This window comes from Vigna unguiculata, chromosome 1 (assembly GCF_037176805.1).
Source record: "Vigna unguiculata cultivar grain cowpea cultivar isolate G323 ecotype 2 chromosome 1, ASM3717680v1, whole genome shotgun sequence".
NCBI classification, from domain to species: Eukaryota; Viridiplantae; Streptophyta; class Magnoliopsida; order Fabales; family Fabaceae; genus Vigna; species Vigna unguiculata.
The window spans coordinates 10,972,060-10,985,940 of NC_140792.1; the positions used below are offsets into that span (position 1 = coordinate 10,972,060).

General features: G+C 35.7%; 1 long non-coding RNA gene across 2 annotated transcripts; it reads right to left on the reverse strand.

Annotated features, from left to right (window-relative positions):
- Positions 1 to 3,592: 3,592 nt before the first annotated feature.
- LOC114181213 (uncharacterized) lies at positions 3,593 to 8,283 on the reverse strand. Of its 2 annotated transcripts, none has more exons than XR_014996740.1 (2): positions 7,692 to 8,283; positions 3,593 to 3,809 (listed from the first exon to the last, which is right to left on the reverse strand). It is a non-coding gene; the product is annotated as an uncharacterized LOC114181213 (long non-coding RNA). The 2 variants fall into 2 exon arrangements; XR_003603771.2 differs by having other exon boundaries at positions 7,465 to 8,283.
- Positions 8,284 to 13,881: the final 5,598 nt, after the last annotated feature.

Consider the following 13,881-nt stretch of genomic DNA (forward strand, 5'->3'; position numbering starts at 1 on the left):
GTTGGTTAATTAACATAATCCTAGTGTGAGTTTTTGGACAAAAACAGAGACCAAAATATAAATTAAACCTAAATATTTTTATTCTTTAGTATATTAAATTTTATATTTTATTATCTATTAACATTAAATGTTGTGGTATATAAAAATAAATAAAAAAATACACAATTTAATTTTCATCAATTCCTAAAATATACTACCTACAATTTAAAAATATATATATATATATATATATATATATATATATATATATATAATTAAAAAAATTTCAAAAATTTGGGGGGCTATGGCCCCTCCCTACCCCTAAGAAGATCCACCCCTATTATAGGGATATTAATTAAAAGTTTAAATTTTGTTTTAAGAAAGAGGAATTGTTTTTTATTATTCTGGAATACAAAATTGCACAAGTAATATATTTAAAAGGTTGTTTTAAGAAAGAAAAAAGTGTTTCATGGATTTGTCTACGTTTAAAGAAAAAGTTTAACCATAAATGATAAAAAAGAAAGATGGCTTCATGACTGCATCAAAAGGATTATTAAGCAAAGATTTCCAAAATTCGTTAGCGTACTTTCATCATAGGAAGGTAAGTTTTTTGTTTATAATTTTTGTATTTAATGAAAATGGATTGGGTTGGAATATGACATTTAATGAAAAATTAATATGTTGTAATTAATAATATGTTGATGGACATGAATATATCGAACTTAATGATACGTTTATGCATTACTAGGGGATAAGCTGAAATAGAAAGTTAATTGTTTCATAGATCCTATGGGAAATGTCTTAAAATTTCTTTTCAAAGAGGTTTGATTAAGAATGGGTTTCTTGCTGGTGTCGATGAAATTTTGAAATTTTATAAGTTGTATAATATACACTATATTGGGACAATATTTTTGGTGATATATTCTTTTAGTTTAGGATTATGTGTACATCATATGTTGAAATAGAATATCATGTATCCATGGAAATGCCATCTCTGGTGGAACATTTTAGTTGGAAAATGTTTTTCAGTTGGCTTACAATTGAAATGCACAATTTGAATGTTAGATTTCAACTTTTTTCTTCACATTATATTTTATTTAATTTTTGGATATAAGTAATGGTTAATGATCACTATGTCTTACAGGATTATGCGTTGTTGAACGAACTATTTGTTAAGTACTAGGTCAACTATAGTACAACAAGATCGTATCCACATGAATTTGGTAACTAAATCAATAATATGTTATCTAACTCATGTTTGTCAGTAAAATAGTAACAAATGTTTGGTTTAATAACTTAAAAACATATTTGAAGTTAAAATTAAGAGAAGTGATGTTGATTAAAGACGTTGAGATTGAACTTGATTTCTTTCACTCAACTACATTGCCCTTAATTATTTATAAATTATGTTATTTATTTTAGTGCTCTTGGAAGTATGCTTACTTGTAGATCTAACGTCATGTCTGAGAGTTAGAACCTAAGGGTGACAAACGTAGGATGTCTCCATCCAAGTGGATGAACCCTTGCACTAAGTAGAAGAATGTTTAAACCAACTAAAGCCACATATCCATGTCTAGTATATGACAAACATTAGGAGACTTGATTGGATCTAAACACTAGACCAAATGTCTCTACATCTAGTGTTGATAAGGTATGATGATTGGCTAAGTCACCAAAGCAATTAACACAAATCATGTAACCAACACATAAAATAAGAACACAATAAATATATAATCAAGTGAAGTATAGAGAGTTTAGAAGTTACATCCAATCCCAAGTAAAGAAGAAGTTAGCTGCTCATAATGATGTATACAATATGAACATGGAGTAGCCTTCCTCCTTCCACAACTTTACAAAGATGTATAATAAGAACTAAAGCTAACTATGGAGTTTCGTTCTCTAAAATAAGTTACAAAATCAACATAGGAATCATAGAAACATGCCTTGTATTTATAGAAAAACTAAGTGTAGCTCTAACTTCCATCCTTAAAGATTAGCCATGGAGGTGTCCTTCATGAGTGGGTTTGCTCCAAGCTTGGGCAGTCACCTTGGTGATCAACAATGGAGGTTTCCCTACCATAGAGGTTTTCTCTAGGTGTTTAGCTTCCCTTCTAGAGCTTTGGGTTTCCTTGTAGTGAAGGTTTCTTAAAACGTGGCTAGTGCCAATATCGTTGTTCAATTGCAGGCTTATAATTTGAATTTTCTTAGTTCACCTTTCTGCAACTTAACACCAACTTCTCAATTTCCTTCATTTTACCTGCAAAAACAATACAAATATACTAAATTCCACTTTTTATGACTTTTACTCTCCTCATTTTTGTATTTATATCTAATTAAGCTATTTTAATGATTTTTACATTGGGTTAATGCAAGATAAATGTATAAATGATATACAATTTAACTAATACTAGACCCTTATCACACTCCTTATTATATGACAAGATTGACCATGAATACATAAATTAGGAGGAAAATGACCATTGTTAAAATTATTGTCATCTATTGCTCGAAGAGAATTAAATGTGAACATCATGTTATATGTTCTTATATGTTTTTGGTAATTCTTGCTTTCACTGGAATTAGTATCAAATAAAAGTTTTTGCAAAATAGTTTGTGGTTCTTTCAGTAGAGGTAACTGAACTTTACCATTACTGCAACATAGTTGGAATTTTTGATTTATCTTATCTTTATGTTTATCGATCCTTTCCTGGTACCACATATAAGCTTTTGCATTCTGTACACTTGAATATTGGATCACCAATATGTGCATATGTTGCGGATAATGAAAAATAGGTTAGTAAAGACAATTTTAATATTAAGTCACAATAATTATTTAGATATTTTTCTCATATCTTGGAATTGAATATGTAGGGATATCATTGTGAGACTGTAGGAATAGGTGCAACCGGGGCAACTTGTGCAGGCACAACTTTTTGTTGTTGTTGAGGAGGTGGCTACACATTTTGAACATGTTGGTTTCGTCAGTTACCTCCAACCTGGATTGTACCTATTTGTGGACAAATCATGGTTGTAATGTTGTTGTTGTTGAGGCATACATACATAAAAAATAGTACAATATTGTGCATTTTCTCTTCTATCATACCAACCATGCCCCAATAGAGGCTATGATAACTCTACACCCTTTTGAAATTTGTGAGCTTACTTCATGGGCTTGGTTGTGATGAGAATATAAGGTACAAATCTTGCCATATAGAAGGTGACCCAAATCAAAATCCATTTTAACTTTAAAAAAATGCTCTTTGCATCCTGATTACCTACCATTCATCTCACTTTTCTCACTTGCAGAAAGATGGAATGCAGCTCCAAACATATCCAATCCAATTACAAAAATTGAATCATATCATCATACATAACCAATAATTCGTAAACACACACTAAGAAAGAAACCCTAATCCCCTTAATCCTTACAAACATGGCAAAATCAACAATGGCTACACATGATCGTCAAAATAAACAATGTGAAAAATAGAAAAAAAATGGGGAAATTGTGAAATAGGGAAAAAATAAAAATGCCAAATAGGAAAAATGTGAAATAAAACCTGTAACATCCCTAAGGATTATTACTTAAATAAATAAATAAATAAAATGGAAAAAAAATTTAAAACGTCGCAATAATATTAAATCCAAAACGCAGAAGAATTTAAGTTAATACTTATTGTGACTAAACTTAATTGAAATTAAGCAAAAGCATTACAAGTTCCAATATCGCAAATGAAATAATAAAAACATAGTAAAAAAATCCCTAGCTCTACTCCCAGCTAGCCCTCACTCCGTTGCCTGAGCACCCTCATCATCACCTGTATCATCACCTGCTCCCGTGTAATGAATCACACGATCATCGCCATACACAAACAAAAAGGATGAGCTCAAAAGAATATAAGAAACATATCAATTAAATAATATAAATACAGCCAATTATATTCTTATAGTTAAACCATGGTCACATACTTAATACAACCTCCAATCTAACAACAAAGTTAGCCATGGACTCAGGATTTATGATGCTCACACGAACTTGTCCGCTCGTGATCATGCCTCTACGAACCTCCCCGCTTGTAGTCTTACTCTACGGACCTGTCTGCCCGTAGTCCAACACATATGATCCACTACCTACGTACCACCTCGTACCCAGCATCTCTCAACTTTAAGCATGGAACATACGACCCTACCTCGCTCGTATCCCCACAGGAGAGTAAATATGTATGAACCTCCTCGCTCATACCATCACATCTCAACCACCATCCATGAACCTACCCGCTCATGGCCCAACATCTCCTGATCCACGTTCTCATCAATGCGTAAAACAATATACACAAAATGCACTAAACTCGCTTGGGCTAGAAGCCTTAGCTTAAGCGACCAGGCCTGTCTCACTTAGGCTAAGTTTTCTCGCCTGAGCGAGCGTGCTAACCTGGTTTTTCTGCGAAGTCTCACTTAGGGGAGTCTCTCCTCGCCTGGGCGAGATCATCCTTCGCCTAACACCAAAAACTCTCGCCTAGGAGGCGAGTTAAGTACAACACAAAGTTAACCATGAGGTCTCGCTTAAGCGAGAACCTCTCGCTTGGGCGAAAAGCCTTGTTGCCCAAACATCAACCTCCTCGCCTATGCGAGGTGCCCAAAACAGGGTCTCACACCCCTCGATTTCTCGCTTAGGCGAGAGGTACTCGCCTGAGCGAGATAACAGGTCGTCCAAAAACCTGGGCACTCTGCCTAATCGAGTAGCACGAGCAGAAACAATATCAAGACTCTACAACTCTTGCCTAGGCGAGCCTGGCTTGCCTGAGCGAGATTAGCAGATGGTATCCCTGTTCACGCACGCTGAAACCAAACCAATTGCCCCAAATTCACATTCAACATTAACTAAACAATTCATCACATAATACCAATGGTAGGAACCTGATTTAGACTCCAAATTGACTCCATAACCCACATACAATACTGAAAACCCCCATAAATTGCATACATTCGCAAAATGGATTACCTATACAACATCAAGACCATCAAACCCCCAATTTCACATCACATTGAGTACGATAATCTCATGGCAATGATACAATTTATTCATGTCCAATGCAGAATGCATGAAATTGTTACCTGTATGCATATAGATACGAAAAGAGCTCCCCCAACCTGAAATTCCTTGCTCCAAATGGTCTTTTAGCCTTAGCTTTGTGCTACCCAAAACCCTCCTTTGTTCTCCCTTGAAAAAGTAGTTCTTCTCTCAACCCAATTCACTGTTCTCCTATGAATTTCGTCCTCCTATTAGCACTCTAGTTTTTTCAGTCTCAAAACCCTCCTAATTACCTTATTTTGTCTGTTTATATGGTTCTTAATTATGGTTAATGAAAAAAAACGAAATTACCCTTTTTGTAATGTCTATAATTACCTTTCATAGACCAATATGGGTTGTTTTTCCCCAACTCCCTTGGATGCCCATTGTCTCTAGGGTTTTCCCACCCTTTCACATTCAGACCACAAGTATTTTAACAAAAATAAAGAGATTAATTTGTTCTCAACAAGGGTTGAACCCACAACCACTCAATCATAAGACAATTGCACAACCAATTCATATTTGTGATAATTCCTCTAATCTTATAACTACATCAATATATAACCACACAAAAAAACACAAGTCACAACATATTATTGACATACATAGGACCCGAAAGCAAGTCCTCTCACACAATCAAAGTACTCTCAACCACTTGAGCTAGTACTTTTCCACGTCATATCACTCTGCATTAAATGCCCTAAAGGCTTCTACTACCCACATTTATTAAATAATTAATTTATTAATTATTTAAATTTCTTGGGTCTTACAAAACCTATTTGTCGAATCGTGGTGGCTACGTATTTTTCGATTTGGAACCTTTAGTGTCCCTCTAGTCACGCTAGTGGTGGACGACACCATTTTCTATTGAGGCGTTTTTGTTTGGTGATGTGTGGTTGGGTCGCGATGCAACACACTTGTCATTATGGGTGACTACTTCGTCGATGTCGTGGCTGCTTTGTCCTACGACCTCGTCATATTGGTGTGCTGCCAGGGGAGACCTAAAATAAGGGAGTGAGGAAATGAGATGAGAGTTAGTTTTGTAGTTGTTTCTCAGTCAGTGAGGAGTCTACGATGTGAGTGAGTGAGTGGTATTTGGATTTTGTTTTGAAACAAGAAAATAAAAGAAACATAGCATAACACAAATAAAACACATTTTTTACTTTTAAAACAGGTCGCGGGCTAGCCTGGAAGCCCGTAGGCTGGCCCGCCGGGTTGTTGAGTCTAGTGGGGCGGGTTGAGGCGAGCCGGTGCGTTGAATTTTCTTACCTGAATCACCATTTTTTGGCGGGCTCCCTATATTCAAATGATGTAATCCAACAGGTACATTTTCCATTCAAGCAGGTGTTTGCTTTTATTCATAGTTGAACCACACAACATAACATATATTTGTAAGACCAGTGTGAATCTCACACATTACTGCATGAAGTTTATCTTAAGAGTCCTAAATTCATATTGTTAACCCCTAGTAGTTGTCAAGTCAATTGGCATACTACAAATATTAGAAGATGGTGATCATCAAAATTCATGATAAACAAGATTTGGTGGTAGAGAAGTGGATTTTAGGCTACTTATTAGTGTCAACACCCGATTTTGTCCAGACAAATAAAATGATTTAAAAAAATAGTATATGGTAAATAGTAATAAAAAGGAGTAAAAATAAGTGAAATAAAGAGTAATAGGAGATAAAAAAAATAAAAAAATAAAATTGAAAGAAAAAGAAATTGATTAAATTAATTGAGTTAATTAAAAATAATGAAAATGTTTCCTTTCATCACACCTCATTTTTCTTTTCTTTTTTACTTATAATCCAATCCTTTTTTTTCTTTTCATACCATCCCAAATCCCCTATTTTTAGGTGATGCTTATTCTCTCTCTAATTAACTCACCCAACAACCACTCACCTACACATAGGGGTGTCAAAACGGGCCAACTCGACCCGATTCTAACCTGTCCAAAAGGGGTCAGGCTGGACTGACCTGCTGAAAAAAAACAAGTTTTATCATTGGACCCGGCCTGAGGGCCGGTAGGTTGGTGGGCCGGTAGGTTGGCGGGCTAACAAGTTAGCAGGCTGACAAGTTGGCTTGCTAGCTTTCTCTATTTTCTTTTAATTTTTTTACTAAGTTCTATTACCATCCACATTCACATAGTTCATTATCTCATCACCAGAGTGCGTCAATCTTGCAGCATTGGAAAACCATAGTTGCTTTGTATAACAATTCTAGAATCCAATAATGGTAACAACAGCAAAAATAAATTAAAGAAGTAGAATATATAACAATTCCCAAATGTAACATAAATTCTTATCAACGAAAATTAATGCATTAGAATATATAAAAATTTTCAAATGTAACAGAAAAAATAGCAGAATTCAATGCACCAAAATAATATACAGAAGATCATATTAGCTGCACCTCCAATCTAGATAAGCCTTTTATGGCAGCAACTAGCAAATCGAAATGGGGGAAAATGACGACAACACTAATCACAACCACACCAATCACAGAATGGCTTGAAATTGAGGGTTGGATCACACAAACACCAATCGTAGGTACCTTGGTCTCCAATTAAGGGAAATAAAAATTAGGGTTACAAATCAGAGTCTTAAGAAAGCAAAAGGCGAATTAGGAATAGAACGAACCTGTTTGTGGTGGTCGTGGTGGTCGCCCTTCGTGGTCAAGTCGTAGTGTGGTGGCTCTAAGTTTGCCAAGGTCGTAGCGTGGTGGTTGCCTTGCCTTTGTAGCCAACAAGGTGTCATGGAAAACAGAGGAGGCAAAAACCACTAGGTCATCTGAGGCAACACACTGTGGTGGTGACGGAAGAGGCTGGCTGTCCTGATTCGCGAGGGTGAGTGAGTGGTGTGTTGTGGTAGTGTGTAGTGGACTAGCTGCACCAGGTTTTCGTGAGAGAGTAAATGAAATTACCATTGCACGTGTGATTAGTTTAAGTCATTACACAAGCTTTTTTTATTAAGAGAAGGGCTACAGACGGGCTTGATTTGACCTGCAGGTTGGCGAGTTTGTCAGGCCGGGTTGATGTGGGTTCGCGGACTATGTTTTCTATCCCAACCTGTATTTTTTAGAGTGGGCTAGCGGGCCAACCTGTCGGATCTGACCCTTTTTGCCATCTCTACCTGCACACCTCACCAAACACCAACGATTCTCACAATTGACCATCACCTTACTACACCACGTACTAATTACATGCAACTTCACAACACTTATCTCTCTCGCACACACACAACCTTATACTAACCCAGACCTCAGTAAAACGCACCTACTCCACTTTTCACATACCAAACTCACAAACACACACCTTACCATTTCACTTATGTTCATGCTTAGACCATTGACATTAAACGCACACACTAATTCACTGAACCACACTGTCTCTCACCTGATGCCCTAAAACATGCACCATTAACTAACCTAACAAACACTAACCTACACTAACTAACTTAACAGAAAACACACGCATCATGCAACTCACTCGTTGAATTAATTGGACGCTTCACTTGCTTGGGGAATATATAAAAAGGGTAGAAAAGGATTAATTTGGGGCGATTTTGGGGGATCTTTTTGGAAAAGTATGAGAAACATAAAAGAGAGCGAAAAAGAAAGATCGAAAAGGAAGAAAGAGGGGTTTCAAAAAAAAGCAAAAGAAAAAAGGAGAAAGATCAAGGGACAAAGAAGCGGGCTAGAGTCTGTTAAAATAGATATACTACACTAGAAACTAATGATTTATTGAATCAGAGAGGGTAATATTTAATATGTCCCTCTGGTAACAGAATACATAAAAATAGCACTCGTAAGCGATGTGTCCAGGGGTTGAAACTAAAAAGTAACGTGCTTCCTAAATATTAGGATTTATTCAAACTGAAAATACTCTTAACAAATTATAATAAAAAAACCTTTTCATTCTTTCCCTTAAACTAACTATATCGTAGTTAGTTTACTTTAGTCAAATCTAGCATTCCCATCTTTTTTCTAAGTTTCTCGAAAGCTTCCAACTTTAAGGCTTTACTCATCACATTTGTAACCTGCTCTTGAGTTCCACAGTGCACCAATTCAATTTCTCCATTTTTCACATGATCTCTTAAAAAATTGAAACACACTCTAATATGCTTGCTTCGACCAGGCATTACTGGGTTTTTGGAAAGCTTAATTGTTGAACTATTATCACACATAATAACAGTGCTACCATCTTGTGCATAAGATAAATTTCTCAAAACTCTTCTCATCCACATTGGTTGACAAGCACTGGTAGTACCAACAACAAATTCTGCCTCGATGCTTGAAAGAGTAACGATTGGTTGCTTTTTTGACATCCACTAAACTGTCCCTGAACTTAACAAGAAAACATAACTAGAAGTACTTTTAGAATCGTCCCCATCTCCTGTATAATCAGAATCTATGAATCCAAGCAGTTCTTCTTTTCATCCTTCTTGTAGAATATCCCATAGCTAGAAGTATCTTTTAAATACCTTAATATTCTTTTAGCAGCTTGCAAGTGTAACTCTGTTGGTTTTGACATATACCTGCTAATGAGACTTGCACTGAACATTATATCTGGCCTTGTAGCTGTTAACTACATTAAGCTTCCTATAATTTGCTTGAAATAAGTATCATCCACAATCACCCCATCAACATCCTTATTCATCTTAATGCCATGAACAATAAAACTCTTCACAGGTTTACTTTCAGACATTCCAAATTTCATCAAAATATCATTTGCATATTTCCTTTGGAACATAAAAATACCTCCTGTTTTTTGTAAGATCTCAATACCAAGGAAAAATCTCATCTTTCCTAAGTTAGACATGTCAAAAGCTTGCATCATAGAATTTTTAAATTTAATCATCATACATGTATCGTTACTAGTATAGATCAAATCATCAACATAAATGCTGACAATTAGGATGTTTCCACCACTGCTTCTTTTGATGAAGAGAGTCTGTTCACTTGGACATTTTTGAAAACCATCTTTCATAAAATGTGATTCTATACAACTGAACCAAGCTCTTGGTGCCTGCCTTAGATCGTACAAAGCTTTATGTAGCTTGTAAACCTTGTGTTCCTTCCCTTTCTTGACGTATCCCTTTGGTTGCTCTATGTACACATCTTCACTGAGTTCTCCATGCAAAAATTCAGATTTCACATCTAACTGAAAGATATCCCATCCTTCACAAGAGGCAAGTGTTGGTATCAATCTTATTGTGTCCATTCGTGCAATAGGGGCAAATACTTCAGAAAAATTGATTCCATGTTGTTGAGAGTACCCTTTAGCCACCAATCTTGCTTTGTACTTATCCACTTCACCCTCCTCATTCAGTTTTGTCTTGAAGAGCCATTTGAACCCAATTGTTTTTGCTCCAGTTGGCAAATCCATTAGCTCCCAAGTTTGGTTCTTTCCAATTGATTGGATTTCACTGCCCATAGCCTTTCTCCATTTCTTATGCTTAACAGCTTCCTCAAATTGAGTTGGATCTTCACCCAAAACATCTTGTATCATATAAGCCTCGGCTTCTTCTTCACTCAACCCTTCACCACTTACAAATTCCTCCATCCAAGTCGGCTTTCTTCTTTCTCTCCCTTGAATATCACACTCTTACGAATGTTTTGATTCATTTTTGCCTTCATTATCTTGTTCACTACCACTGTTGACATTTTCTTCAAAGTTGTCATCCGCACATTTGTACTCCTCCTCACTTTTATCAGTATGGAAATCATCTTCACCCCAAACCAATTTGGTGTTTATTTGTTCTTCATAATTTGAACCCCAGTCCTTACTCTTCTCCTCCTCGAACATGACATCTTTACTAACTATAATTCTTTTTGTTTTAGGGTCAAACAAACGATAACCTTTTGATTCATTGCTAATCCCTACATAATACAAGGAAAACTCTATAATCAAATTTACCTCTTTTTGCCTTTGGTATGTGTACATGTGCCACACAACCCCACACTCGAAGGTGCTTCACTAAAGGCTTGATTTCATTCCAAGCTTCTTGAGGAGTGATGTTCCTTACAACATGAGTTGGGCATCAATTCAACAGATAAAATGCCTAATTGACAGCTTCTGTCCAAAATGTTTTAGGAACATGTTTGGCAAAAAGTAAACAATGTACCATGTTCATGACGATTCTATTTTTGTGTTCAGCTACTCCGTTTCGGTGTGGTGTATAAAGTGTGGTAAGTTGCCTTTCGATTCCGTTTGCTTCACAAAACAATTTAAAATCAAGTAAGTTAAATTCTCCTCCTCTATCTGTACGTAGGCATTTGATGAATGCTTCAACTTCCTTTTCCACCAATTTCTTATAAAACTTGAAGAAATCCAAAGCTTTTGATTTTTTTGAAAGTAGATAGACCCAACTTTTACAACTGTAATCATCAATAAAGCTTAAGAAATATCGTTTCCACTATTTGAGATGGGTTGTATAGGGCCACATATGTCTACATGAACGAGTTCCAAGACCTTGCTAGCATGAGATTCACTTGCTTAAGGAATTGGATTACAATGTTGTTTGCCAGTGAAACAGTTAGTACAAGTGATATTTGATGCTTCAAGTTTGGGCAATCCACGTACCATATGTCATTGTTGGAGAGTTTTCAAACCTTTGTAATGTAAGTGGCCATACCTTTTATGCCAAAGGTAGGTGATGAGTGCGTATTTTTGCCCTCATTCAATGTTTAATTCTGGGTATTTAATTGAATTTATGTGCTTAAAGAGTGATTTAATTGATAATTATGATAATTAGGCTATTTGAACTTGTGTGATAAAAATGTCTTAAAAAGTGATTTTTAGTTGCCTAAATTATTTTTGGATATTTTAACTTTTGTTGATGCAGCTGAAGTTAAGATTAAGCTTATTTAAAGGTGGGAAAATAAATAGATTGAAATTAAAAAAACTCCTTTAAATAAGGCTGAAATTAGCAAGTTCTAGAAAAATCACTTCTGCACCCCAGTTTTTGCTTATACACTCCCCTCTTTCTAAATGGGTCTCACCAAAAACCTATTCTGCACCCCCTAATATGTCTATTCACACCCCCTCCTACCACTTAAACCCAACTCACTCATATCAGGCTATGTGGCAATCCTCAACTTTTAAAATTAGCCAACCAGATCAAGCCATGTGGGATTAATCCTTGCAAACACATCTACACCAATTAGACACTGCCATGTCATCATCTCCTCCATCTCACACATGAAACCCTAACCCTAATTTCAACCACCATGACCACCCTCCACGGCAGCCGCCGCCGCCTCCGGCCACCATAGTTCCATCATCTTCCTTCTCGTCGGTGAAGCTTCGCACCTGCACCATCTTCATCATCTTCACCGCGACAGGCACCACTGTTCTGTCAACACCTGCAACGCACATGAACCAGAAACACTGAACTGAACCGGCAGCCACCGCATCACCACTATTTATGCATCTGTTGCAGCACCGTCCACGCCATTCCTGCAAAAATCTGCGTCGCCAGCGAATCGCACCACCACCAGCAGCCACCATCGTCTCCGCACCGTTGCAGATCGTGAAGGAAGAAAAACGCAGCACCGGGAAGCATGGCAGCCGTCATTCTCGAACCTACGGCAGAAACGGAAACCCTAATTTGGGAGAGAGAAGGAGTTGCCACGTGTCAGCCTATGATTGCACAGTCAAACTGGTCAACTGGTCAATGAAGCAACAAAGCTGGTCAAATCTGGTCAAAAAGTCAAAAATTGGTCAAAGGAGAGGGGTTTAACTGCAAATATTGATATTTTTGGATGTCTCAACAAAATTGGACTATAGGATTGAAAATGGGCTATTTAGAAAATTAATACAAATATTATTTGGTGATAATTTATTAGATATCTTTAAATAATTAATTTATTTAATTATATCATAAATTATTAACTAATTATATTTGTCAAATAGTCTATATCTCTCCAAATATCTTTGAATATTTATATTTATCTTTATTTTAAAAGATATTTGAGAGGTTTTAGCAACAGAAAAGTCAAGTCCAATTCCTATATAAAGAGACCAAGGGAGAAGCAGAAAAACAAGCTCGAGACTTCGGAGTTTAGGAACCCTCAGGGGGGCTTAATTTCGTTTCCTTTCTCTCTCTATTCTTCTTTTATTTCTATTTTGTATTTCATGGAGTGCTAAACTTCTTGGGTTGATTCCATTGTAATTTGTTAATTGGATTCTGAGGTTAGATCAATTAATTTCTTTGTTCTTTTTATTATTGTTGAGGTTTTAATTCATCTATATCTTTTATCTTTGAATCACGTAAAAAATAATGATTTTAAATCTATATGCATGTTGATCATATGAGTTTAAGGGTTTTTAAATCTAATTGAGACTTTACTTTGATTTTATTTAGAAACTTTCATGTGATTCAATGAGTTTTTACCAATAATTGAGACTTTACTTTGATTAAAGGTATTTACTCTAACGAAAATTAATTGGGACTTTACTTTATATTAATTAAGCTTTTTATTTGGTGACGAGATAAAATAATAGACATGATTAGGCATAGTAAATTTGATTGAGACTGTACTTTGGTTAAAAGTGAGGACGCCAACAAATTAATTGAGACTTTACATTGATTAATTTGTAAATTTATAACAATAATTAATTGAGCAATAATCTTTAGATAACCAATGATGAATCTATTTTGAAAAAGCAATGGAATTAATCTATTTTCTTTACTATTGTTTATATCTTATTTTATCTTGTTATCTTTATCCCTCATATTTTTTATAATTTTATTTGACTAACTCTTGTATAGTTTTATAAGAAATAACTTGTTAAAAATCAATTCCGTGTTCGTTGGGAGACGACTT